Source organism: Colletes latitarsis, chromosome 6 (genome assembly GCF_051014445.1).
Source record: "Colletes latitarsis isolate SP2378_abdomen chromosome 6, iyColLati1, whole genome shotgun sequence".
In the NCBI taxonomy this organism is placed as follows: domain Eukaryota; kingdom Metazoa; phylum Arthropoda; class Insecta; order Hymenoptera; family Colletidae; genus Colletes; species Colletes latitarsis.
In genome coordinates, this window is record NC_135139.1 from 15,120,983 (window position 1) to 15,147,986 (window position 27,004).

General features: G+C 39.9%; 1 long non-coding RNA gene across 1 annotated transcript in view; it reads right to left on the reverse strand.

Annotated features, from left to right (window-relative positions):
- Positions 1-27,004, reverse strand: part of LOC143342661 (uncharacterized) — a 92,171-nt gene that overhangs the window by 55,435 nt on the left and 9,732 nt on the right. Inside the window, exon 2 of the long non-coding RNA XR_013079840.1 lies at positions 20,201-20,245. This is a non-coding gene — a long non-coding RNA (uncharacterized LOC143342661). The remainder of the gene's footprint in view (positions 1-20,200; positions 20,246-27,004) is intronic.

The window sequence follows — 27,004 nt, forward strand, 5'->3', positions numbered from 1 at the left end:
GGTATCAAAGCTCGACGTGAACACTCCGCCAGCGGGAGCCTCCTCTCTTTCTCCCTATGGCGAAGCAATAGAGTTCCCTTGCCTTTTCCGCCACTCTATATCCGCCACTCCTGCTTCGCGACGCGGTGGTTCTTCCGCCGGCTGAAAGTAGCCTCCCAGCTTTCTCCTTTTTTCCTCTCCTTCCTCCCTTTTCCGCGTCTCCATCGGCTTCTTCCAACGGGGTTTACGGGCGAAACGGGAGAAAGACAATTTCTCGCGGCGCCGTTCTTCTTTCGATTCCGTCGTTTCGTGTGACAGACAACGGCGGGAGACAGTGCACGGTTCCTAGGTAATAAATTGTTCGTAAGAACTAACCGCCCCTTTGTGACGCGAGTAGTTTTCACGGGGAATGCGCGTTCGAGTGAGACAAGGAACATCGAAGGAGTGTTAGATTCGATGAAACTGCTCCTCACAGGTGTTTAGCTATTCGAGTCGTCTGATGAAAAATAGACTCGAACCTGGATAAAAAAGACCCAAGGGGAAATTGATTTTTACGACCAAATCTACTTGGAGATAAGATGATGTCTTTTGAGTGTTTTCCTTCAATGATACTTAATGAAGAATGTTGCTGATTCTGAGTATAAACCTTTTGGATCAAGTGGTTGTAAGCTAAATTGATCGAAGTAGATTAATTACAACATTCTGGTGATGATAACGAACCAACTACAGTGATCCCTGGTTAACGTTCACTAGCTTGATCGTTATCAAGGGAGAAGTACTATTCTAAGAATTGCCGACTCTTATGGGAGTGTTTAACGTTTGTTTATTCTATAGATTCTAAAATAGTTCAGATATTTAAGTACATTTAAGTTTCTTTTACCAATGTTCGATTCTTGTACTATAACTCAACTTTGAAGTCTATCATCGGTCTATTCTTTCGTATCATATTTTCGATTACATCGTCTTTGTGTATTTCTTCTTCCTTATTTTTGAGCTTAATCTACACATTTTCGAGGACGTATAGTTAGTCTTATGTATGAACATTTAATGACCAGACTTGTAACATTTACTTCATCAATGCAGTTTCAGGCATTGCTATCGAGGGAAAGATGATGAACGTTAGCAAGGGACCAGTATAGTTATGCTTTATATTCGGTAGAAATAAAATCTTACTCGCGTCACCGGTTTCAGTATGCATATTTCGAAGGATAAAAAAAAATTTAATTATTATCTGCATAGGAAGCGAGTACGTCAGTAAGAAAGTGTCCACCTTTTAGTTAAGGGTTAACGTCTAGAAGGGAATACGAACGGGAACCCGGTTGTAGATCGTAAAAACGACAAAGCGGATCTCGAGGTGTCGCGGAAGAAAGAAAAAATCAGCGTCGTGTAACATCGAGAGGAACCTATACGCGCGCGAGAAGCAGTTAGCTTTATTGCAGCGCGCGGCAGTTTTTAATATCGCTTTGGCGCGGCTGCGTCTGCCAACTGACAAAAGGTGAAGGAGGAGGAGGAGAGGAAGGAGAAAAAAGAGGAGAAGAGGCGTTAATGGAGAACGTTTTCGCTCTAACGACCATGGAGAAAGGGAAAGGGGTGAAACGGGCCAAGACTGCACCGGTCGGGGGATGCGGAAAGGGGTGGACCCTGGCGCCTACTCACTGCCCACCAGACATGCTCGCCAGACCGTATGGTTTTTGTGCGAGGAGAAGCGGAAGAAGGAGGTATAATAAGAATGCAGGAAACTTCCTTCGTCGGGGAAGTTCGGCGCAGGACGAGGACGCGGCCGTTTATCGTTTCTTCGAGGGAGGAATGCCGTGAGTCATGGCAGCGTGGGCAGCCTGGTCTTCGTACGCTTCCTACGGGTCACCGAGCACGGCTTTTCATGCTATTTGCTTCTGATGTTTCCTTTTTTTCCTCTCCTTTCAGCCTTGCAAAAAACCCTGCTCACCATTGGAAGTTTGCAATTTTCAAAAACTATCGTTTCACGAAATATTAGGCCATAAATTCGTGGCCACTCGACATTCTCAAATTGACGAGGTCCAACTTTGTATATTGATAGAAAAAATTCGTTGTGATCTAAACATTTTTTCAATTTTTTTTCTGAATCACTCGATAACTGAAGATGAGAAATGAACTTTCTGTTCCTAAAGTTATGCAAGTCCTTAACAGACTTCGATTGCTGGTTTACAAATTATTTATACATATTTTTTAAATTATTTTTTGTTTCTCAAATCGAATTGACGGTCAATGTGTTAATAATAACATAAATGTCTGAGTTGTTCTTGAAATTAAATTTATAACATTCTATAATTAATAAACTCCGGCGAGTAAGTATTTCATATCAAAATTTTCATTAAAATTTGTATCAACTTTCTAAAAGAAGTACTGAACAAAAAAGTACTGAACGAATAAGTTCGTGTCATGCAACGTAGTTTTTTCGCAGAATTTTTAACGAAAAACCAGTGAGCAGTCGCTTATACAAAATTACACGAAAATTTCTTTAATCTTTTCACAGTCGTATGATACGTAGGTACTTGCAGCTCATCAATTACTCGATGCACTTTTTTGGACGTAAGGTTTAAAATCATGCGTGTAGGACTATAATTAAAATTATGAACTCTATGATTGAAAGCACGAAGCAACCTGCAATTATCCTTAAGATAACCATTAACCTGATAGATCTTAATAGTATCTTTTAAAAATTATATAATAACAGGGAAACATTAAAACATACTTGTCTTGCGATTTTTACTGGGATGTTATATCAGATTTCACCTTCGAACGGCAATTATATACATACGTATAAAGATAGGGAAGCCTACAGCACCAAATATCTCTGATGCAACAAAAACTGTCGAAAAAGTATGTGAAAATATCTTTTATTGAAATCGAAGTCTTGCTCAGTTTTTTCGTTAATTAAAATAACTATTTCCTTTGGCGATTAAACGAGAAATAATTATTAACGAAGTCTTCTCAGAAAATGTTATCTAATATTTTCTAATATTTCAATTAATATTTTCAATTTAAAAAATACTGTTTCAATCTTTGACCCATTGGAACAAGGGCTATAAACTTCGATCGTTAAATAAAAATTATATTATGAATTAAAGTATATGAATGTCGATGCATGCTTCAAGAAAATGGCTTTTAGCAATAATACTTTCCATTTAAATCGCAATTATGCTTCTCCCGCAGACAGTCAAGAAATGTATGAAGATCGTGTTCCTTTATCGACGTAAGTCATCGCATCTAAGATCAAAGACACGATAAATGGGTTTCCATCTTTTTCCGTCCTTTGAACGAAAAATTTCTTGCATTATCGTCTGATCTTCATTCATTCTACTTTATAGAAAGACCGTGAGTTCCAGCGAAATATGCAGTAAATGATAAAGACTATCTATGTACCCCTTGATCCCTGATAAAATATTGAAAACTGATATCGTAATTTTGTTTAATTAATCGGATACATCGATTGAGAGTTTCAATCAGAATTTAACGTTTTACAGTTTGTGAAATTTTAATTTGAATTATGTAAAACACGTTTTATTGCTTCTTGCTGTTTCAAAAAATAAAGAATCTCGTATGAATCAAGTATTTTTGCATTATGTTGCATTACTAAATATTCAGTATATTTATAATGAATATAATTTCTTTGCCAGATAAAAATGTTGATAAACCGCAAAGCTGTTAAGCCACCATATGTTTCTCCACTTTTTATAAAAAATGAATGAAAAAAGATAAAATACGATATGAACGGACTCGGTTATGTGATTCAGCCTGAACGCTTCGGCTGGTCGGGTCTCTTGGATTCCTCTCACTCGTGACGCATCTCGAAGGGAAGAGAATGAGGGCTGAAAACGGGGAGTTGGCGGAGGCTTTAAATCCAATCCCGCCACGCGGATTAATAAAAGGATTCACGGAGTTTTGGCCGCTCTTATTACTTCGGCTTTCTTGGGCCTCCCGAGAGAGGCTGGAAAGAGCACCCCGTTTTATCCCTCGCTCGCCCTTTATACGTCAATATTAGTAACAGTATCGTGTGCCGTATTTAAGAACGTGTTTACGGGACCTTCGACCCTGTCCTTTGCTGTACAAAGCCGGAAGTTACATTATTAAAACGATATTAGCCACGGATATTGGGCGAAAGCTGCAGCGAGGAATTTAAATATGTTTTCGATAATAGAAGAATTCTCAAGGAAGTTTTAATTATGTTTAACGTAGCTACGCTTTGGAAGAATGATTTTTACGAAACAGTTGAACTCAAATTACTCAAATAATTTTTTATAAAAATGTGTTTCATTGACAAAAAAACTATAATATTTATATTTATCATTTCCAGGGGTGGAATTTTCGAATCTTCGATATCTCGAATTTTTGTTAATATATTTTAAATTACATTCACCGTGTAAACAAATTTATAGATATCTGTGTATCGCGTACAAAAACTTGCTGACTTACAAAAAAATGAATCATACTTTCAAATGCAACGGTCTGTCTGTTGCAATCGACTCGAACATTTTCAACAAGATTTCATAGATCAATCGACGATGAATAATCGATTAGTCCGATTTGGTACGGTCGACGCGTTCCCGGGGGCGAAAATGCAGCGTAAGAGACACGTGGTCGATAAACGACTCGCGATCGCCGCGGTCGGTGCGATTCCCTCGAATCGATTAAACGTTCGGTACACTGTGAAGGAAATACTTGGTAGCAATTAGCTCGAGCGCTAAATGCCTTCTAGTTAATCCAACAGCCGCAAGAAGTCCATGGTTGGAACAGCTACGTCGTCGAGGAAGTAGAAAAGAACGCGTAGCCTTCGGTTAATGGCTTTCGCCATGTTACTACCGGTATCCGAACGAATAAAATTATTCCTTATATGCCATGCATTTTTCCGTTCGGCGACCCCGCTTTAAATACTATATCACGCGGAATGTCGAATTGATCAGGCAGAACACTATTGGAACAACATTAATTGTGCAACACCTGTAAATATCTCGTTAATGCTATACTGGAGAACTGTACGCTTCCATTATGAAAATAATCCATTACTGTCATGTCAGTGGAGTTGTCGGACAATCTATAAATAGCAAGATTAATTTATTGTAAGCGTTTTAATGCGTTTAGTGTTGGCCGAAAAAATGTAATTTACTAAGCTTTTAGAATAAAATTGTAAAACGAGGAAGAATGATATTTAAGTATGTAACGTCAAAGTAAATGACAAAATAAACATGGAAGACAGCATAAATAATAATAGCTGTTATGTTCATCGGATAGGGGATGAAATGCCCTTTAAAGTGAGTGTTCGTTCAAGTAGATAGCGTAATTAGTTTTGAAGATATAAGGGTTCGAAGCGTTTGTTTACGTTTCATTGTTTACGTCGCGAGGTCATTGACCTTACTCGCGAGAGAGAGGCTACCGTGGAAATTAAAAAATTACCCCTTCATTAAACCTACGATATTTCCGAAACGGAAAATCGAATCGACGTAAACTAAAAACCATTTTAAAGGGGAGACTTCGCCGTTTCTAACAGTGGCTCAATTATGGTGAAGACACTAGTAGTTTCGGAACTGCACGCGTGTAAATTTTGACTATTTTTAATACGTGTTGTTAGACTGTTCTAAGACACTGGGCACTGAAAAATCTGTCTCTCCTTTCATGTTTGCTATATGTTTTCCATTTACATCGAAAACTAACCAAAATTTGATATCAAACTTTGTCTAGTGTTTTACAAAACAATATATAAATCGTTCAACCGATCGGTCGTGGTAGGTTTAGTGTTAATAATAAGAATAAATTAAAAACACGTTAATTTAAAGCGCCGATCACTTCTGGCTACCACAATAATCAATATATTGATAATGAATTTAAAAAATATTCGTCAATAGTACAAACTTTCACCAGACGTAATAAAGACCAGCAGTAATGTATCTAGCACAGATACGCGAAAATCACGGTTAAACCTGACCCCAGCGCGCCAGTGTACGAGGGTTAAATATGACCTCGTAACCTTTGCAAAATTCCATCAACGACAGGCCGCGAGCGAATCAAGTTCAACCGTGCAAACCTCACAGAACGTTATCGAAACACGCCACGCGACCGCGTTAACGGAATTTCATTAGGGTACGTGCGAGAATGACGGAGAACGGAAATTCGTTGTGCCAGAATCCCGCTTATTCAGCCTCGGTCGCGCACTTAAAACTCTCTAAGCACGTAGCCGGACCGCGGTATTCGCCTTGTAATTCGCCCGGTCAGATTTACTTCGTACCCTTTACTTCGGTCTTCGTTTACATCTCGTTATACGTGCCAGCGAATATTTATTTACTCCCTCCGTTCTCGCGCCCGGTAGCGTTTCGACCACGGTTTCGTTGGCTGGTTCCCGCCATTTCTCTGTAATCCTCATCGGTGGCCATCGTACCCTCGCACGGCCGACACGAATAAGGCTGCCTTGGCTGCTATCCCCCGAACTGCCTCTTCCCTACCTTCATTACAGTTATTCACGGAGACCGCAGAACTTCAAATGAAATTTTCACCTTCCGCTGTACCTTCGCGCACGAAACGATGCGATATATACGTAGGTTAGAGCCTTAGCAGCCGCGGACAGAAATATTACGTCCAGGTGACCTTTCCCACCGAGTTAGAAATTTCCTTACAACGGTTTGCAACATCCAATACCGCTGCTAATGGTCGCCTCGCGAACGTCCGATGGAGAAATTGATAGACACGTGAATGTTGCATATGATTGCGATACAATGATGCTATTATGATAGTACGTGGTGTTGCTTCGAGTTATACACTCGCGTACGAAACGACAACTTTTTATTTATCTCTAAACATACAAGAATATTTCATTTTCCAAATAAACTTAGAAACCAGTTAGGATATCTGGTTTGTTTCTTTTTCGGGTGGTCCAGGGGGCCTTTTACGTGCAATAAATTCTTTTGGAACAATTATTATTAACGAAAAATGATATTAATTTTGTATTATTTAAATCGTTCTTGCTAAATTGAGTGATATTCGCTTCGAGTATTTCTTTATTATGCATAGTGGAATAGTTGTCTTAAAACGTTCTCTGTCGGTGCCTATACGTGTCGATTCCACTTGAATGCGCGGAAAGTGAAACTTGCATAGAAATATATAAAATATTATACAAATTAACCAGTTCAAATCTTCAAATATAACATAGTAGAAGGAAAATCACATAAAATTAATAGCGAAAGTGTTAAAAACATTGGACCAATTATTGTCACATCAATTTTTAGATCTATAAATCAGTATTCAAATTGTAAAGTAACTGCAAATTTTCAAGTATCTTGTGTTCAATTACGAACACATTAAAAATAATAACTGTAAATATAATCGATTTTATAGAATTTTCATATGAAGTTTTTATGTGACGTCTAATAGCTCTGCATATATAACACTTGCTTATCTCGAGCATTAATTAATCCATGAATATGTAAATTGCCAAGAAATAATTTCCTCTTCGAGAAATTTATGCAATACAGTATTGAAAGATAGTTTCTTTCTAATTTTCTACGGGATGTTTTGAATGATCTTAGAGACTTCTTTTTATCGCTTAAGCCTGTTTGCTGGTTGTAAACACATAACGCACCTGGATCTGAAAAACGAACGGACAGAGCATACAAATTGCTATCTAATTAGTAGCCTTTCGTAGCGCTCGGCAATAAATGAAAAATTCAAGTTTCTAGAAAATGAAAACCTACGTCTGCTGACTTTATGAATTTATTATTACAACGTAACATCGATGGCTGATAGTAGATAATAGAACGATTACTTTTATGACGTTGACTTTATATGGGAGTCGTCTGGGTTTTTTAATCCTGCGAGGGCACACATCCTTGTTCTTTTAAATCCAGTGTTTTAAAAAATTTGAAAGAGTCTGTTTCGTCGATCGTCGAATCGAAACGGTTCTCGCGTTTTCGCGTTCCTACGCGCCAATCTTCGACGAAACGCGATCTCGTTAGTTGACAACTGGTAATTATTAAAGTCCGACGGACGAACAGGGCGTGTGGAAACGGGCACGAGAAGGAAACATTAATCTGCATCGCGAGTTTCATCAGACTCGCCAGCCACTAAAACGACAAACCAGTCCGGCGATCGTTAGAATTTCCACATCGTCGCTGATGCAAATAATTGACAGTGAGATAATTACAGTTTTCTGTACGGCGTAATGCGTACGAACAAAAGCGAGACCGGACGCAAAGGCGAGCACAATTTATTTCATACTTATCGCGCGCGTATCGATCGCGTGCCCGTAGAAATATTAGACCGGAGTAGGGGGGGGGGAGGGGAAGACAGTTATGCAAACTGTCCGCGAGTGAATATGATTTACGGTGTCGTATCAATATGAAGTGGTTGTCGCGTCGGTAACGCCGTCTTATCGGGATCGACTCGAATCGCGGAGCACCGTTGCGTTTTGTACCAACGACGATAATTGCGATAATTAGTGTGAAAGCGAACGTGTACTCGCAATCGTTTCGAGGGAATTAATTGAGACGAATGAGCGGTCTTTAGGCCCGTTAAACGCACCATGATGGTAAACTAAAAACTTTGCGAGCTGGAAATTATATACAGATCCTACGGAATCACGAAATAATGGATGTTTAACTGCTTCGTAATCTCGTGGACGAGAACACTTCGCTCTGCAACGATCTTGAAGCCATGGAATATCACGTAAATTAAAATCTATCGACGAATTTTTGAAACTTAATAATCTGTATTTACTCGGTTAAAAGTTGTTTTAAACTTTTGATGAGGTCAAAATAAATTTGTTATATTGGCAAATTGAAAGGTAGATTTGATTTACAATGATGAGGAAAGAACCTTAGTACAATTATACAGGGTGTTTGACATTTTTATTACAGAGAGTAGAGACCAAAATAAGATAAAAATCAAAATTTTATTAGTAATTTTTAACAATAATTTTGTTAATAACTTTTTAATGAAACCTCAATCAATCAAGTGGTATTTGATTTTCGCCATTGAAATTTTTTCCAGAGGTGACCGAACACCCTGTATTTTTTACAGCTGCAATTTTATTTACCAATTCTATTTTTAACATTTCGTCCAGCACTTTTCTAAACCATCCTCCAAAATGTAATAATTGACAGTTCTCTTAGATCTAAAAGCCATTATCGCTCCCAATGAGAATAACAATCGAACCTTTCTCTTTACCACTTGGATCTACCCCGCATTCGAGCAAAGTCGTCCCGATTTTCTGGCTCGAAAGCGAACCCCTGTTTCAGAAACAGCCCTTCCTCGTTGGTTGTTGGCGCTAACAAGGGCGAGAACGTTTTTCGTCCAGGATCGGTAAAGCCGGTCACGTCGCGAGCATACCGCGTGTCCCGAGATTTACGTACGCGCTAGGAGAGGGCGGAGCCCACGGCTAAATGCTAAAACGGCGGAGCATTACTCCCGCGGCAGAAACTTCCTTTTAGCGCGGTTCTCCGGTAGAAAGTAAAACGATTCCGTAACTTCGCGACGGAGGAAATAGTCGAGGCAGCCGTTACGGCAAAAAGCATTCGCGGCGACCCTGCGGATACGTGCGACGAAGAAAAAGAGACAGCCCCGTAGCCGGCCGGGCGACACAGAAAGATGAGACGAGGGGCCATTTGTATTCATATGAAAATATTATCTCACCGCGCGTCCTGCCTCTTCAGGATCGCTATTGGGTTTGCATAGATACTTATGCATGAAGGTAACATTGCCCGGCATTGTTATGCAACCCGATGTAGATCCTCAATATAGATCCCCGCGCGCGGTTTCATTCGGATTTGAAGAGCTTCGTCCTCGCCTTCGGTGGATTCATCGTCCGGGACGAACTTCTAAATCGAAACTCTCCTTCCACCGCGAGACGAGTCGCCCAGGGGATTTACATTTTTCTTTTCATTGTGTCGCTGATCACACTCGACGCGATTCAGAGACTTTGTCCATTCGTGGCGGTTACTTGTATCGCCTGACGCGTCTCTTTCCGCGACACATCCACGCAGACATGCATTAACCCCTTCGCAACTACGGATTACGAGATCTTACAAATATTTTCCTTTCATCTGGGTTAACTTCGATTTTAAGTTTTATTTATTTTTTGTTTTATCGTCTGGGTTGATCCTTACAATCTGCAAAAGAAGAGATGTCTTAGCTTATTTAGATTTTGTGTCGAAATAACTTTCGACTAAAGCCATTACTTTACTTTTTGCACTCCGTTCTTTATAGAATTGTGTCTACGACGAATGGAAAACTAATAAACTCGTACATATAGTCTACGAGTTTTAAAAATATGTTTCTTTATATGTGTACTTTATTTATTTTCTATCAATTCGTTTAGAACGTAAACAAGAGTTTATTAATTTTGTGTCTGTCGTACTCTCCATTCTCTTGTTCACGTTCCAAACGAAATGATAAAAAATAAATAAAGTATACATATAAAGAAAAATATTTTTAAAATCATATTATATAAAAATATAGTTCATTGCTGAAACTTCATAAAAGCTGTTCTGTAACTTGGTAATAAATAATTTCTCTGCTCAAGAAAGTTTTAGTCCAACATTCATATAATTACAGTATTCCTGATTTACATCCCCAAGCAAATATAGATATAATTTTGCTTCCTTTTATTTTAACATCGTAACCACTTGACTGCGATATACAAGGGGAGTCTCAAACAGCAACTTGCACGAACTGAAATACAAGTATTTAAACTTCATATTAATCGAATTAAAAATAAAATTATAGGTTGTCTCATAGTTTTTCTACATTTAGAATTATCAAGTATATAAATTTAATTTGTGTTTATTTATATGTAGGTTTTGGTTCTCGTGACTCACCCTGTATGCACGTGCATAATGATTTTTCATAAAATTAATCACGTACGACGATCTTATCGTCGCAGGTGTAGCCAGTTCGCGAAGCTTGTCGCGGGGCAAAACTGTAACACGTGATGAAGATGAAGCGCGCGCTTCATCTGCATAAAGCAACGTTACTTCCACTTCGTCATCGCGTATGTAACCTGCTTTGTGCCTTGAACTACGCTTACGTCACAGAAGTTATGACTACGCCGCTGTCCCTCTCGATGACAAGTCCCCGCCGCGAATCTCGCGGTAATTCATTGCTACGGAATTAATTTGACTTATTTATTTCTTGGTGGGAATTTTAATAAAAGCAAGAGAAACTTCGAGTCTTTTCTGTTATTCGGTTAAAAGAAATCAACTATTTTAAAACGACGATCGAAGGCTTTGAAGGGTGTAGAATAGTCGCTAAGGGGACCAAGAAATTTTTAATTACTTAGAATACATTCTCTCCAAAACATAGTCCTTCATTAAATTGATTTATTGTGACTATACCAAATATTTTTCTCCAAGTTTCGTATTTTTTAACTTAGAAACAATAACATACTTTCGTAATAAAGGAAATCGACCAAGGTTTTCGACTTGAATTTTTGTTTCAGTTATTTATCAAAATCTAAAACTTCACGACTCTGAAAGAAATAATGTACTTGGGTCCAAACTGACCCGGATTTCGCCGAGAGTTATTTCGACACAAAATCTAGAAGTGCATAAGATATCTCTTCTCTTGCAGATTGTAAATATCAACATAGACGATGAAACAAAAAATAAATAAAAATTAAAATCGAAGCTAACCCAGATCCACTAAGGATCGCCCTCTGATCGAAAGCTCGAGCGCTCGAAGCGACGGGGGAGGGCCTCGAGAAGGTTACTGTACGCGTTCCACGGTACTATGTCAGCAAATTCCTCGTTTCATCGTGTTTATGCGCCACGCTGAGCGACAGCCAGGCGAACAGATTTTTCAGAAGCGAACGGGTGAAAGTTGTCCATGATGCGGGCAGGAATGCTCGGACCACTGAAACTTCCGATCAAAGCGTAACCGGTTTAGCAACGCAGAAAACTTTGTCACCGCGAATAAGACGATTCGCAATGGCGGCGCGCAAACATAAGGCCGACATTAACGCGCGTAAACCGTTGATCGCACCTCATCGCCCCGCATCGCCGTGCAACCTTGCGTAAGTTCTTAATATAGACTGTTACATGCCGGGGACCCGCTCGGGCTCGTGAACGTCTTTGAAGAATCCGTTCACCAGGAGAATGTCCAGCGAACCGTTCCCTCTTGCTTTCCTTCCCTTACACACGGCAAGGTGTGATCGAATTTCCAGTTGTCGGAACGAGGAGTTCCACGTTGATATACTTCAACGCGATGTCGACTTAATCGCGAGCACGGCCCTGCCTCGCCTTTACAGTCTGGACAGAAGCGCGCGCCCTGTTCGTTTAGCTTTCAGAGGCTAATGCTATTCCTTGTTATTAATATCGTTAAGCGTAAGGCAAAAATGGGCATGCTAATTGCAATATTGAAAGTCGAGTCCTAATACCAGGAATTTTCAGTTTCAAAGCAAACTGTGCAAGCAATGATAAGCACAGTCTATGTTGTTTTGGCAATATAGAAGAAGAGAAGAAATTAGCAACATTAGAGTCTTGAAGGAAGAGGGATACTCTAATTGTGAAATTAAAAGGAGAAGAAATCTGTAAGAGGCTCTTAAGGATGCACAGGAAAAGATCAGCCCCTGGACTACTTTAAGTTTTGTAGATTCAAGATGAGTCTAACTTGAGTCAATAGTCTTGTGTTAAGACTAAAGTGTCTATTTTCCTCGAAAGTTAGGCAAAGATATTTAACTTTAGATTTTTCATCAATCAAATGCAATATAAATTGCTATCAAATTATATTTACTTAGTAGAATTTAAAATCGTACATCTAAATATGTAACCATTGCATCGATTCTCAGACTGGAAAGACAAAGATACGCGACACGTAGGAAACGCGAAATTCATTTGGGGTAAATTGGAGGAGAACGCGAAGGTTGAAAGAAAATCTTTCGTTTCCCGCGGCTTCCGGGCGCTGTTATTTCACCCTTTCGTTGGTTCTCGGTCGTTTCATCGGGCGCGTATTCCATAGCAAGGGGTCCACCGCGGCCAATCAACCCCGAATAACAGCCAGCTTCGGGTCTACGTCCGATGTACAACAATAGGCAAGCACGATGTACGTGCACGCGAGCGCGCCGGGATGAGTTTTGGTACGAACGTTCGCATGTCCGCACTCGGAATCTCGCGTGCGTGTCTGTGGGAGACGGCAACGTTTATTGGCCCCCCGTATGACACTATGCAATCAATAATTACGCAGAGCTGGATTAACGTACAGGCCCCGACGAAAGCGTTTGTCAATGTTTGCAATATGAATACTGCACCATGATTTAGGTTGCCTCGAGCACGCATTCTATCGTCCAAGCCAATGAAGACCACAATCGAGGGGCAGAAGAATTTTTGCACACGAAGAAACGAGAAATCTGTTCAACAGCTTTATTCGTGATTTTAGTGAAACATTCAAGTAATATTTTTATAACAAGAAACGATTTTAGATATTTTTATCGTGACTTTATGCAATCAATGCTCCACCCTTACAGTCGTCTTGATCTATTTATATTTTCTAAACACTCTACAAATTACTCATTCATTTCGTTAAGTCATTCGATCTTCCATCGATGAGATTGTTGGATCTCGATTATATACTAGAAGAATAAGAAATTCATTCCGACCGGTAGGAAAGGAGACATCAAAAGGGTGGAAATGTGAAAGAGACAGAATGTAGAGCAAGAATGGTAAGATGTTACAGTCGAGGGGAAGAAGCAAGAAGGATTCGACCGAAGTATGAAATTACATTACACCCGTGTGGTCTGCGGAAGAAACTCAAGACGGCAATTTCGATTAAATTTAATCTTGTGCAGGTTTCGAATCAGGCGCAGTGCCGCAATGAAACCGGAGGGCTGCCGCCTTGTCTCCCGTGTGAGTCACTCACGCGGCCTCGTGGACCTCAGCTGAAGTTACCTACGATCATCTTAAAAGGGCAGCCTTTCTCCGAAATCTGCGGTTTCGTGTCGAAGATTCAAAAATTCTGCCCGCCAAGGTGGCGTGTTATTTCGATCCCTGGCGGCCATTAGCGCGGAAAGTTGTTCGTCTTTGACCCAGCAGGGTGCGCAATATGCATTCCAATTTCAAATACTAATACAAGCGGTTTTCTAATGGACCCTTAAAATGGACATAACTAAGGGACGAGGTTAAATAAAGCACGTTTCGTAATCTGGGACACCGACAACCCTGAAATAGCAGGATAATTCTGTCCACCATATTTACTTCTCCGTTTTGAATTAAGAAAATTCTAAAATATTGATGTTCGTTTGCAGGTTACTATTATAATATGTATATAATATGTCAAACAAAATTATATTTGTTTGACAACTTTTGTTGACTGTCCAGTAATAAGTATGCTATAAAAATACGTAAAAGGTTTGTTTAAAGAAGCAACTTTAAACACTATGCAATAGAAAGTTGACTAGAAAGTAGAGTATCTCGAGTATCCGGATCTTTTTTCCACTAGAAAAGTCTTTGGCTACATTTGACTCGATGGCTCTCGTGAAACGTAAAACCGCCTGTTCGAAGTCACGTCGTGTCCAAATGTGACACAACGAGCGATAAACTTGTTTAGCCCATAGATAACACAACTGCGAGCAGACTTCTGATGGGACGCGTCCAATGAATCCTGCGCGAAACCATCTCCACGGTAAGCCAACCCGAGGCTCGTAAAAGATCCGCTGACCCTTTACGATCTTCTACGTGCGCGGAAACTTCGTTTCGCCGAGATTAGAGGTTAGAATTTCATCGGCGTCTCGGTTCAGTGACCTTCGAAGTGCGACTTCGCATCGACGTTGAACCTATCCTCCCCCCAGCGCCCCGTATCCGGCCATTTCTTTGGTTTCCCTGCTGTCAAACCTATCTCCCTTCTGTCTCCCGATTAGCGTACCGTGCGAGCAATAAATTGCCTTCAACGCGCAGTCGAACCGCGTGTGGGGATGTACGGGTGCGCGCGAAGCAACCCGAGCATACGTTGCCATTATACGCGCGTCTGCGCATGCGTGCGAGTCACATGCGCAGATACCACGTTGCGCATTGCGTCAAATGTAAACAACCGCTCGGTATCGTCGATAATTGGCGTAATCACCTGTAAACAGGTAGTTTATCCTGTCATTATGCGTCGCGACGCCAAGTATTCATTTCAAAGGTCTGTTCGGTTCGTCAAAGGCAGTAATTTTAAATCTGCTTAGCTCTATTATTGAACTGTAATGCGATTACCAAAATCGGGTTGGGTCTCCTTTTAGTAAGCGAGATGTCAGAATAGGGTTTTCTAAGTACCTAAAACTGGCTGTCCACCTTCTTGGATGCAAATTTCAGCAGCAGGGGGAATTTTCCATTTGGCCAAATACAAAATTGTACCAAAACCGATAGATACGAATCCTACCGAGAATAAATAACTCCGAAACTGAGAACACGCGCGTCTCAGCAGTTATGCTTGTTGACGAATTATATGTATATTCCATCGCGATCGAAAATTACAAGTTAGATCGATGCGATGTACACGACTTTATGGATTTATCACGGCGCAGATGGCTAATGAATAGCGCAGCATCAAGCTGCGGCGGATTCCGTCCGGGACAGGCTCGATTCTCCTCCATCTGGTATTTTTTTCAGAACAAGATTCATTCGCGATCAGGCGAGTCCCGGTATCTTGGCGATCCTTGAAATTTATCGATGTCAAGTTCAATTCATATGAACCTCGATGAGTTCGTGCGTCATAGATGGCGCTGTGTACCTCCTATACATATCATAATGGCGGACAAATACAAGCTCCTCAATTTTAATATATAAATGCGAATTATTCGTAGCTCGTTATTGTCTACGAAAAACTACAAAGTTATTCATGTTAAAAAATCGTTAATTTAAAAAATATCTTAACCCCGATATTGTAAAGTGTAAAGCAGATATTTAAATGATCTGTTTCTTATGATTCAGAGTATAATACACAATAGTGAAACATTATAGATGATAATTAAACAATAACTGAACAACGTTAATCGCTTTGTGCTCAATACTTACGTTTAATTGTGCGTATGAAAATATGATCGAATCGTTCGAATTGCATCGAAGATGCAAACGAAACCGGTTGAGATTGTGGAAACAACTCGCAGAAGAAAAGGAAGGTCGAGGCCGCGTTCACTCACGTCACGAGTAAATTATAATACGGCAATTATTATATTTCACGCCGCAGCGTTATTAACGCTACCGTGCGATTCACGGTGCAGGCAAGGTGCACGAGGCAACGGAAGGCGTGGCATTGCTTCAAATTATACCTGATCCTCTTCCTGCCACGGAAAATAAACGAGGATAACCACCCTCGCATACTACGGGATCCTGATGTCGCGTATGTCCCTAATGTTCCTCGGGGATAATGAATCGTCATCGACAGGCACGCACATTAATCAAACTCATTCTGTACAATTTTCTTCCATGTTTAATTATCGTGCATGATATTAATGCCGAGAACATAAATTTATTATACCGGTAATCGTTTATCCTTCGAGTTGATAGCGTTCGACGTCTCGGAATTCGTCCCGTGTTATCAAAATCGCGATGCTCAAATAATCTTACGGTCAGCAATCTGCCGCATGTATGGTTTCCATTTTTGCCCCTCATTTTTTTAAAAATCATTTCCGCGTGAAGTAATTATTCTCAGAGCGAATATAAGGAACCGCAGGATCGTGATCAGAAAATATAAACATACAAGTAATGGCAAATTTAGTAATTAATGCTGCGAGTTTCTTGACAGCGAACTCTATAGATAACAGGAAACATAATTTTCATGTATACATTAAGATAGCGGATCGATAAGGCAAATTAATAATTAACGATGGCAATGTTTTGGTATTCAATACAGTGCAAGGGTAACTGTTGTAAATTAGTCGAGATAATAGATAAGGAAATGTACTGATTTCAATTTGCACGTGAAGAGTGGAAATCGAGTGATATATTAAGAGGATCTTCTACTGTGAACCGCCAAAAAATTCTTGACACTGACTCATGAGACAACCTAATACTATCCTACTATATACAAACAGCAACTGAGTTTATAAATATTCACAGTCTTATAAGTCTTGTTTTGCAACATGCAAATGAAAACAAAAAGGTACTTATATGTGTATAAATCTTTTCGTTAATTGACTGTAAACATATCTTGGCACGTTGATTTTATTTTTAAATATCGAAGAAAAGAGTAGTAAAGGTGAGTTTAAAATTATACCATCGTAAATGTGTAATTGTACAGGTTGGGCAAATAGTAAAAGCAGTATCCAACCGTTGAACTGGATAAAAGAGTTATCTAGCAAATAGAAAATTCATCGAGACAGTAATATTAGAGGCTAATGATCGATGCCGCGAGAATGGCAGTTACACAGGTACGTGGCCTTACGCTAAACAATCGCTTTAGCGTGGAACGCGTATGCAAAGGTCTTTGCTCCTTTGGTCAGTACAACACGCACGGCACACAGGCAGACAGTTTCATGGCAAAATAAGAGGACGCGCCTTCATTGGCTTTAATGGGATGGCAAATAGGCGGGCAGGAAATTTGCGCTTTCGAGGCGCCTTCGAGCGCGGGATACACGAAAGCACGCAGGAAATTCTAAGCAAGATGGCCGCGCCTCGGGGATCCACTGATTCAATAGAAACTATTTGCACTGCCATTAGACGGCACGTCTCGCGAACGATGGCCCGGCGTTGGCGCCGCGGCTTGTAAACAACGGCGAAAAGATGGCTCGCGAAAGAAACGAGAAGCGCGCTTAATGGCTAACATTGTTGCAAGAGAAACTCTAAATTATCGTTGCAACAGGCGTTTCATTACAATTGCTAATAAATGGCACGCGGTAACGGTCGTGCAGGTTTTATGCGCGTACGTGCGCATAAACGTATGCACGCGGCTTGAAAGACCACGGCGCGATGTCTTTATTTCGTTTAAAGGCCGCGGTGCAAGCTTCCGAGTTTATGAGAATAAATTATGCAAACACCGAGGCCCGCTGCCAACGTCAGTGGTCTTTTGTCTTCTGGTAAAAAAAAAACTCGCATTCCACGCGTGTCACACTTCTCGTTTCTTGGGAATAGAAGGCCCTCGATGCTCAACAGTTCGTCGCATCGTGCGACAGCGAATGCCGTAACAAATACAATGTGTCGCTCGTGCCGTTTTCGAGAGGTTCGTCGAACGGAAAAGCTGTTTGTTGCTTGGAATCTCGTTTCTTGTTCGCACTTTAGCGAACGTTCGCGTCGAAAATTACGCTCGACCCCCGAAGACGCCGCGCAACGCGCTTGCGTCCACCGTCGTAGACCATCGCGGCCATGCTGGGTGGTACAATTTCCGCTCCACTTCCGGAAATGGACCCATTGTCCAACGTAATCGGAAGACAACAATATCGTGGACGATGCGTATCTCTCTGGACGCTCGTCCACGCTCTTCCGTCGGATTCATTCACGATCACCCCCGTGTTTATGCGTGTGTGCGTAGACGCGTGTGAGTGCACGCCTTCGAATGCATAGAAAATGACACGCAATACTGCAATATAGAGGGTGCTCTATTAATAACTTTGACGAAACTTGGACGTTCGAAGCGACTACAGGGATAAATAAATTCAATCGTGGTTAGAAATTGAAAAATTACAAACCAGGAAGATCAATTTGACAATCTTAATCCTTAAGTGGACTCTCAGTCTCAACTGAAATATTTTACTTAATTTTGATAAATTTTGATAAATTTTCAAATAATTACATTTACATTTAAACTTGCAGTGGCTCCACTAATCCACTTAAGGGTTAAATACCCGGAAGTTGATCTCAGTGTTGATAAAAGCAATTGAAACATTTCTTACGTCAAAAAATTCTGAAAATCCTTATTTCAACAATATCTACGATAACATTCAAACGGACACAAATCGTTCATAATCGAATGCTCATTACCTTTAACTCACTTTGAACCTACAAAGCCAATGGAAAGTTAATGATCTTGATTATCCTTGAAGGTTCTCGCCGAACGGCGGCAAGACGACGTTATTAAAGATCATAAATTCCGAAGCATCGATTACCATCCTGGCCGAGCAGTACACGCGATGCGTCTCGGCATCGCCAACACTCGCACACGTGGAACATAATGAGACACGAGCCAAGTGGCGCGAAATCGTATGCGACGAATGGACCACCCAGTACACACGAACAGAAGCATGCACGATCGCGACCAAGAGGATTCAAATCATCCGCGTGGCAATCTACCTACTCGAATAGGTGGTGCGCGCGCGCGTGTAATATGCACGAGATATACAGGGTGTATCCTAACGAGAGAGAATCCCTTCAGAGGTTCGTCAAGTGTACAAAAGTAGTAAAATCACGCCCCATACAATCTAATTTTCGAGATACATTCTGTGGGTCTGACAATTCCAAATCTCATCAATGCTAAATCAAACAATCATAAGAAAAGATTCGTCTAATTATAATTATGGTTGCATTTAGTAGTTTAAGATTTTTCTGCCTATGTTCCTTATTAATAAACAAACTATTCATTGCATACTTAAACTACATAACAACATGCACCATAAATGTTTGAAGTAATATATTTATGGAAATATTATAACTCATTTATCTGTGTTAATTTTCCATGCAATGCTATTTGGATTTCATCCCCTAAGCTATCATTGATTCTTGTAGTTTTTTTATTATTTTGTGTCTTGATAGCTACAGTGGGCCCAATGTGTTAAGATACACCCTGTATATTGTACAGAAGGGACACACGGTGCGGTGGTGTTGGTGCACGCGCAATGTACTGTTTGATGCATGCGAATGCGTATCCGGATCACGGGTAAATCAGTGCGAGAATTAGTGTGAGAATTAGTGCAGTACGCGTACGAACACACGAGAAGAGATATCAGCGACTCGTTGCATAATGTTAACCCCGTGTGTCGTGACTTGTAAATGCGATGTAAAGGCTGACGCGAATGTGCGCGCCAATGGCGTGTCGATGATTCTTAGGGGCTCGCGGGCGGATTAATCAATTTGAGAAGATAAGGGTACGATTCGAAAAATTCCACGGATTAGACGAATCCTCTTCAAACGATCGATGATTGAATGCATTTGTAATGGAATGCATTCCAACAAAATGCATCAATAATGCGTCGATAGCTTGTAATCGTATTCAATGAGCTTTAAACATTTTCTTTTATACTCAGAACTATATTCCTTACAGTCAGATAATAAATATGTCAAAATTATACAGAAAAACTTACAATAGCGCCCAAATTTTCTCTGTGCAAACTGCATTCGAAATTCACCTGGAAAAAAATAAACCGTAAAATTAATTCAGAATTGAAATTATATGTTCATGGTTTATGAAACAAAATCAATATATTAGATATCTGATATTTTATGAACACGACTGGGTTTACTACAGGATTAAGTAAGTAGTAAATAACAATACTTCATACTCTACAATCTTTGCATAAGTACAAATAATTTACTCGATAGCGGTATTTACTAAGAACGATCGTAATAGAAAAAACAATCTCGTATGAACTTCAACAAGCACCGTTTGTCCGTCACGATCATCGATTTTCTCAACTTCGATCGTTTCTATGCCACCGAGTTAATCATTACCTTATGACTTTTATTAGCCACGGAATTAATCTCCGATAAAATCGTTCGCACGCTATTATCTTTCCATATAAATAGCTCGTCCGCGCAGGATACTTGCGTAGGCAAGTACTTTACCGCTGCTTTTTAACATATTTAGTAGTTCGCTCGCTTAATATGCAAAGTAACACGGAATATATGGAACGAGAGCAAAATGAAAGGAAAAACGTATTGACTCCGTGAAGGAGTGACCATAATACGATATCTCCGCGCTGGATATGCAGATGGATGCATCCACTATCACAAACAAGCGACTGTATCCGCGTGTCATGCATAAATGATATATGCATACCATTGCGAATAACTCCGCTGCCGCAACGCCCGAACGAAGACGTTCAATTTGTCCCTCCCTCTCTTGCCACCCCTTTTTTGCTTTGATCTTACCACGCGGGCATGCATTCGTACGTACCACCTAAGTGTATCGATAATTGACTATTTAACAGAATCTCCTCCTAACCACTTGCATAGTTTTTCGTTTCCATTAAACAATCGTACCAAATAATGATAGCTTGTTTTTGGTCCCATTCAAATGGTAGAATCAATCCTTTTTATTGAGGTTTTGCTGCACAATGTATTTCATTAATTATATATGTTTAATTTTCAATGAGTAATGTGAAAACTAATTAACTGTACGAAGCGTGTTACGTTACAGACTGATCTATAATAAGTGATCCAGCATGTGGTGTCCGCTTACCTAATCCATTTTAGCGACAAAAGTGAAATTTACGATTTTGTAAATGGGTCAAAAGTGACCCTGCATCCTTCTAAGGGTTAACGGCGGACATTACCATTCGTAGCTGAGCATATAATTTTTATAACACTGAATGAAAAAAATGAAGTGCATTTTCTGGCATAATCTTTGTTCTTTTGAGAATGTAGAATCAGTGGAAGGAACCGCGTATGACCCGGTATATAGGCATATCGTAACATGTAACCGCGCGTACAACTGGCGAACGCAAGGGTGAGCTAGATGAGGCTAGAACACGTGCGATGGATAGAGGAGGAGTACGCGGAGCACGTAGATATGCGCAAGCGTAATTATACGTACGTGGACAAGGGGAGAAGGCAAGTCACGGTCGCACCTGCACTTCGCACTGACAGCAGGCATCCTATCGGAGGACGTACCGGTCAGCGAACGAACAGACGGACGTACATCGGTTATTGTCCTGTCCCGGGCCAGGACAGGCTTTGCCCTATTGACTTCGTTAACACTCGATACCTATCGAAAGGTGTTTCCTGCACCGACTCGATCACTGTCACGGCCCGCTTGTACGTATCTCTCAGCTTGTCATCGTTAAGTCATCCGAACCGACAAGGAGACGCAGAGGTTAATAACGTTCAAATTAGAGGCAACGATAACGACGACACATTGTCGACGAGAGTTATTCGTAATTTATCGCTGACGCTTGTTACTGACGATAAAAAGTATAAATGACGGTAATATATCGATCATCCAAATTCCTCGAACGCCATCGCGCAAAACAGGAATATTATACTAACTTTGTCGCGATCGGAGCCAAACTACTGCGTTCAATATGCATCGAAGATAAACAAAACACAAACAGGCAATTTAATTATTAATATTTATGCCTGCAATGTTATTACGCTAAAGATTAATCTTAATAATCAAGGAAACCAAAATTTACGAGTCAATTATTATAACGTAAAGATTACATCGCTAATAACCGCAATACGCTTATAGCAAAGTTCCAATTTGCTTCTGAATCTGTACGCAACAAAGTTTGTTTTTTCTCAATAATTATTTATTGCGTTGGTTATTATGAAAGTGGCTCAAGTTGTATATTTCAAAATATGCCTATACAGTGCGTAGTTTCCGAGAAAATTGATTTTGAAAGTCGAGTATACGTGGAACAGAGTACGGCTTGGAACACAAGTAGAAGTAGCAAGTAAAGCACAGACGCGCCGGCCGAGTCATATTCAGTTGCATGGGCACACGATAAATTTTCGAATTCAATTATCTCGGTAACAAAGCATCGTAGAAAAAAATTTTAATTTACATTTTGAACTTATTTTTTTGGCATGTAGAATTACTCCTCAAACAAAAGTTGAACAACTGTTGATTCGAGACAATAATGAATGAAATAAAACATTTGGATAGGTACATGCAATAGAACGATATTTGTTGATTGAAATGCAAACACGATATTATAATCTCAACAATGTACGATTACAAAAGGTAAACTACTATTCCTGAAGATTAAATTTCTAATGTCGAAAAGTAACTTAACAACAATTTATAGTCGCTAATCATTGTGCCAAGACAATTTTCCACTAATCGGTCGAGAGTATTTTTCATGAGTTCGAAAGTTACACCGCTATTCGGAAGCAACAGACTGTGGCTATCGAACGCATCGTTGCTGAAGAAGCCGTAATAAAGTATTAATATAGTACATCGGGAGGACAAACTGCGTGTTATATTTCAAGCGTAACGGCTGGCCTTGATATCCATTAATTAAACACAAAGTAACAATTTCGCAGCGAACGATTTATTGTTCAATCAACAGACCGCGACACCCTAGTCAAATATAAAATGGCATCCAAGGCGACTTAAGAGCGATCAAGTTGCGACAAATGTGCACACCTCGGTCAGTCTATCCCCTACGATACACATTGCGCAGCGTTATTAGTGCGTTAACGAATCCAACAACTAAAATATCGTTCCATAGCAACGATCAAGAATGGTAATTACATAGAAAACGATAAAAAGTTCTTGCAATATGAGGATAAAACAAGTCAAAGACGAAATAATTATATCACTTTCGAGGGATCACTGTGCTTTTATTCGATTAAGCGAATATTGCAAAATACAAAAATTTTAATATAAAATTACGTTTTGTCAAATGTAATTTATATATAGAATTATGACTTTGTCACATGTAATTTCACCTAATCAAAAATTTATGGTACCACATATTTTCTCTCAGGACATAACAAAAAACATTTTCGTAAGAAATCAAAGACGAAATTATTATATCGTTTACCACAAATTTTAAGGGACCACTGTATTTTTCCTCTATTAAACGAACATTTGCATAATGCAAAAATCTTAATATAAAATTACTACTTTGTAAAAATTGATGTTACCACTTCTTTTTTCTCAGGACATGATAATGAGCAATTTTATAACCTAGAATCAAACATACAAAGAAAGTAATCGTGTTCAGAAAGGCATTTTAAATAGGAGTTTCGAGCGGTTCACCCTGTATTTACCTCGGCTTTATTCTGATTTTGCTCGCCAGACAAGGGACACGCTCGTTACTAATTCGTCGTTCAGAGTTACACACCGGTTGTCGGTGGAAAAAAAGGGAAGCCTCTGACGAGGTAATTATCGCCCGTCGTCTAGGGCCACCTTGCGATCGCTGCGCGTGGACGCGCCTCCACGGATGCATTCTTGCACCCTGTTGCACCGCTAACAACGACCACTACAAATTACAGTTTTCGAGCTGGAACGATCGCTGGCTTTGCATAAAAAATTATACGCCGTTTCGGAAGTAGGCCGCTTCCGGTCTCCTTGACGAACCATCGCGTACAAGTGGACCCGCCTTTATGGCCAGCGCGGTCGCTCGCGCGAGCAAACAATTTTTGTCTCTCGTTAAGAGAGATGGAAACGAACGATACAGGATACCCGGTGCGCAACCAACGGCCAACTGGTTTTCCTTCGCTTTCCCGTTGCGTAAATTGCAACGATACCGGCGCTTTTTCAGTTCACGGTTTCGGGATTACGATCAGGACGTCACGGTGATTAAAGCGAACGTGTCCGAGTGAAATCGAGCGGGAAAATTACGGTTTAATGGAACCGCTGAACGCTAGAGGAATTAATAATCACCGGGACCGCTGTTCCTTATGAAATCGTGTGTAGGGAAAGCGTGATTACATCGAGTTTAATGGACTTCGTAATGGACATTGTAAAGTACGACTTTTACGACCGTGACGTTTCTAATATAATTGAATCGTCTAATGAATTCTTTTCGTTTTTTTTCCTTCTTTTATTTCTACATGTTCATCCGCTGAGAAAGTTCCACACGCTCGCCGGGAAAGTTCCGTGTTCGCCGTAAATTAAACTCTAACGCGCGAATTCGAATTCCCCGTTTCCGTAATTGGAAATGAAAACGGCGTATTAACCGAAAATAAAATTTTAAAGGAAGCAACATAAATTACGTTTGTATCGGATAGCGCCAAACAAATTATCGAGCAATTACGAGTGAAATATAGTTTCGTGGAACGAGCACGAATGTCAAAGTACAGTTTAATTCTCGCGAATATAATAAGGAAACGTTGGTTACGACCGGAAAATATGTTTGCACGGAGTTAATAAATTAAGTGGAAGTATTAAAATGTAAACGTGAAGGACCGGAGATATGTTCTCGTTCGTTTTGACGATTCTCTATAAAGGTGTCTTGAGCGATACGCGTGGCACTGATTTCTAAAATCAACGGTCGTCGTTCGCGTGACAAACGTCCCAGTTTCCCCGTCTTTCTGTCATTAAACTTAGGCGACAGCGAGTCTACCGCGATGTAATAAATATAGACGAATTGGACCGGAGATTATACGTGCATCTGCGAACCAGCGATCTCGTTTCGTTGCAGACGCTTTGATCTATTCTCGGTACCGAATCGCCTCGTCCACCTGCAGAATTTACGAAACCGTCCTGGTTCTTCTTAGGTTAGATTTCAGATGATCGTGAATCATTGCTGTCTATCCTGAACCGAGACCAAGGGATCCATAAACTTGCGCGCGACTATATTCGGCCGCAGAAGCTCGATCGTTGCAACAAAACGTGATTTATAATTCAATAAAAAATTGCTCCGTTTGCGTAATATCGTAACTACTGCAAGGTGCCATAAAAAATGCCCCTAAATGATGATGATGTCAGAGAAATTGTTTTTTCCGCTCGATAAATTAGTTCTTATGATGCTATTACAGTCACTAAATTATGTAATACGGAGCTACAATCAATAGTGAAGCAACTTTTTTCAACAATTCTGATTATTAAATCTAAATGCCATTCAAAAACAATCTCTTCGATTTTACAGAATGCTTATGGAAAGGAGGAATCAGAAATTTAACTAATTATTATTCGAATTTAAACAGAAGACTTTTTTATTAGAATTTTTTGATTTGGTAGGATGTTAATGTACTCTTATAGCTGGAAAACAGACCTAACTTCTCGTGAAAGAGACTGGAATATGAAATTTCAAACACAGTACAGCGAATGTTTGTGGAACAATAGACTTTGTTTACGTTCTACATATTTTTCATGACGCGCGGTTTTTCGATTGCAACCTGGTTAATTAAAAATACAGGATTAAAAGACAGGCTTTAAAATTTAATATCCCATTGACAAAAATCGTCAACAGAATTGTTTAAACTCCGTGCACGATTTCAATTTGTGGAATTTCAAAAAAATTCGACACGATCGGCTTAGAAAGGCACCGAGGGAAAAATCGTTCAATAGGATTTGACAGCTGTAGTTTCAAACTTCAAAATATTTGCTTTCGCATCGTTGCACCGCTATTTTTCACGAAAATTCAAATCTACAAAATTCGTTTGTTTCAGACGTTCATAAAGTGTTTAATTCTATTACAGAGTATATTAAGGTGGATTCAATTAGTTTCAAATTTCATAAGCACGTTTCAAAATTAATAAGTAAGTCTACAATTTTGACAAAGTGGGCTATTCACAATGCATGTAGTGTGGCACGTGGTAAATCATGTGAGACTTTCCCATCCAAACAAATTCCCTACTACTGATTTATGCGGTTAATTCGTTCTGGAGATTTTCATGTAAGTCGAATAAATACGATATATTACAGAAATAAAGTATTATTATGAGAAAACGGAGTGCAATCGAGTAATTCTTGTTTATGCAGTTGTAAGTCTCTCGAAGGCAGATTAAAATGTCTGACCTAGTACGATCATAAATTCCTGGATTAATATTTTTCTTCCTGCAATACATTTGACATAAATTCTATATATGTAAACAATAAATTTTATTTCCCCCATTAACTTACGAATTTCAACCAATTTGAGAATATCAAACACTTTCTTAACATTCGATTTCAATTTTCTTTAACGAATTTTGTTCAATAGACAATATTTTCTTTTCCAATTACAAAGCAATACCACGCGTATAAAAGCCCATAAAATTCGTGCATTTGGTATTTCGACACGCGAAACAACTAGAAGTCGATCAGAATGCACTTTCTGGCGCGCGTGACTAATAATTTGATCGCGTACTATAAGCGGGGGACACAACCGCGTAACTCGACGACTCACTGTGCTAGAGAGAAACTCGATCCAACGAAAAATCAGAGTTTGATTAATCTCGGTAGAGAAATTTCGCTGCAATCGGTCGATACGTCCGTGCCGCGATTTTTCTGC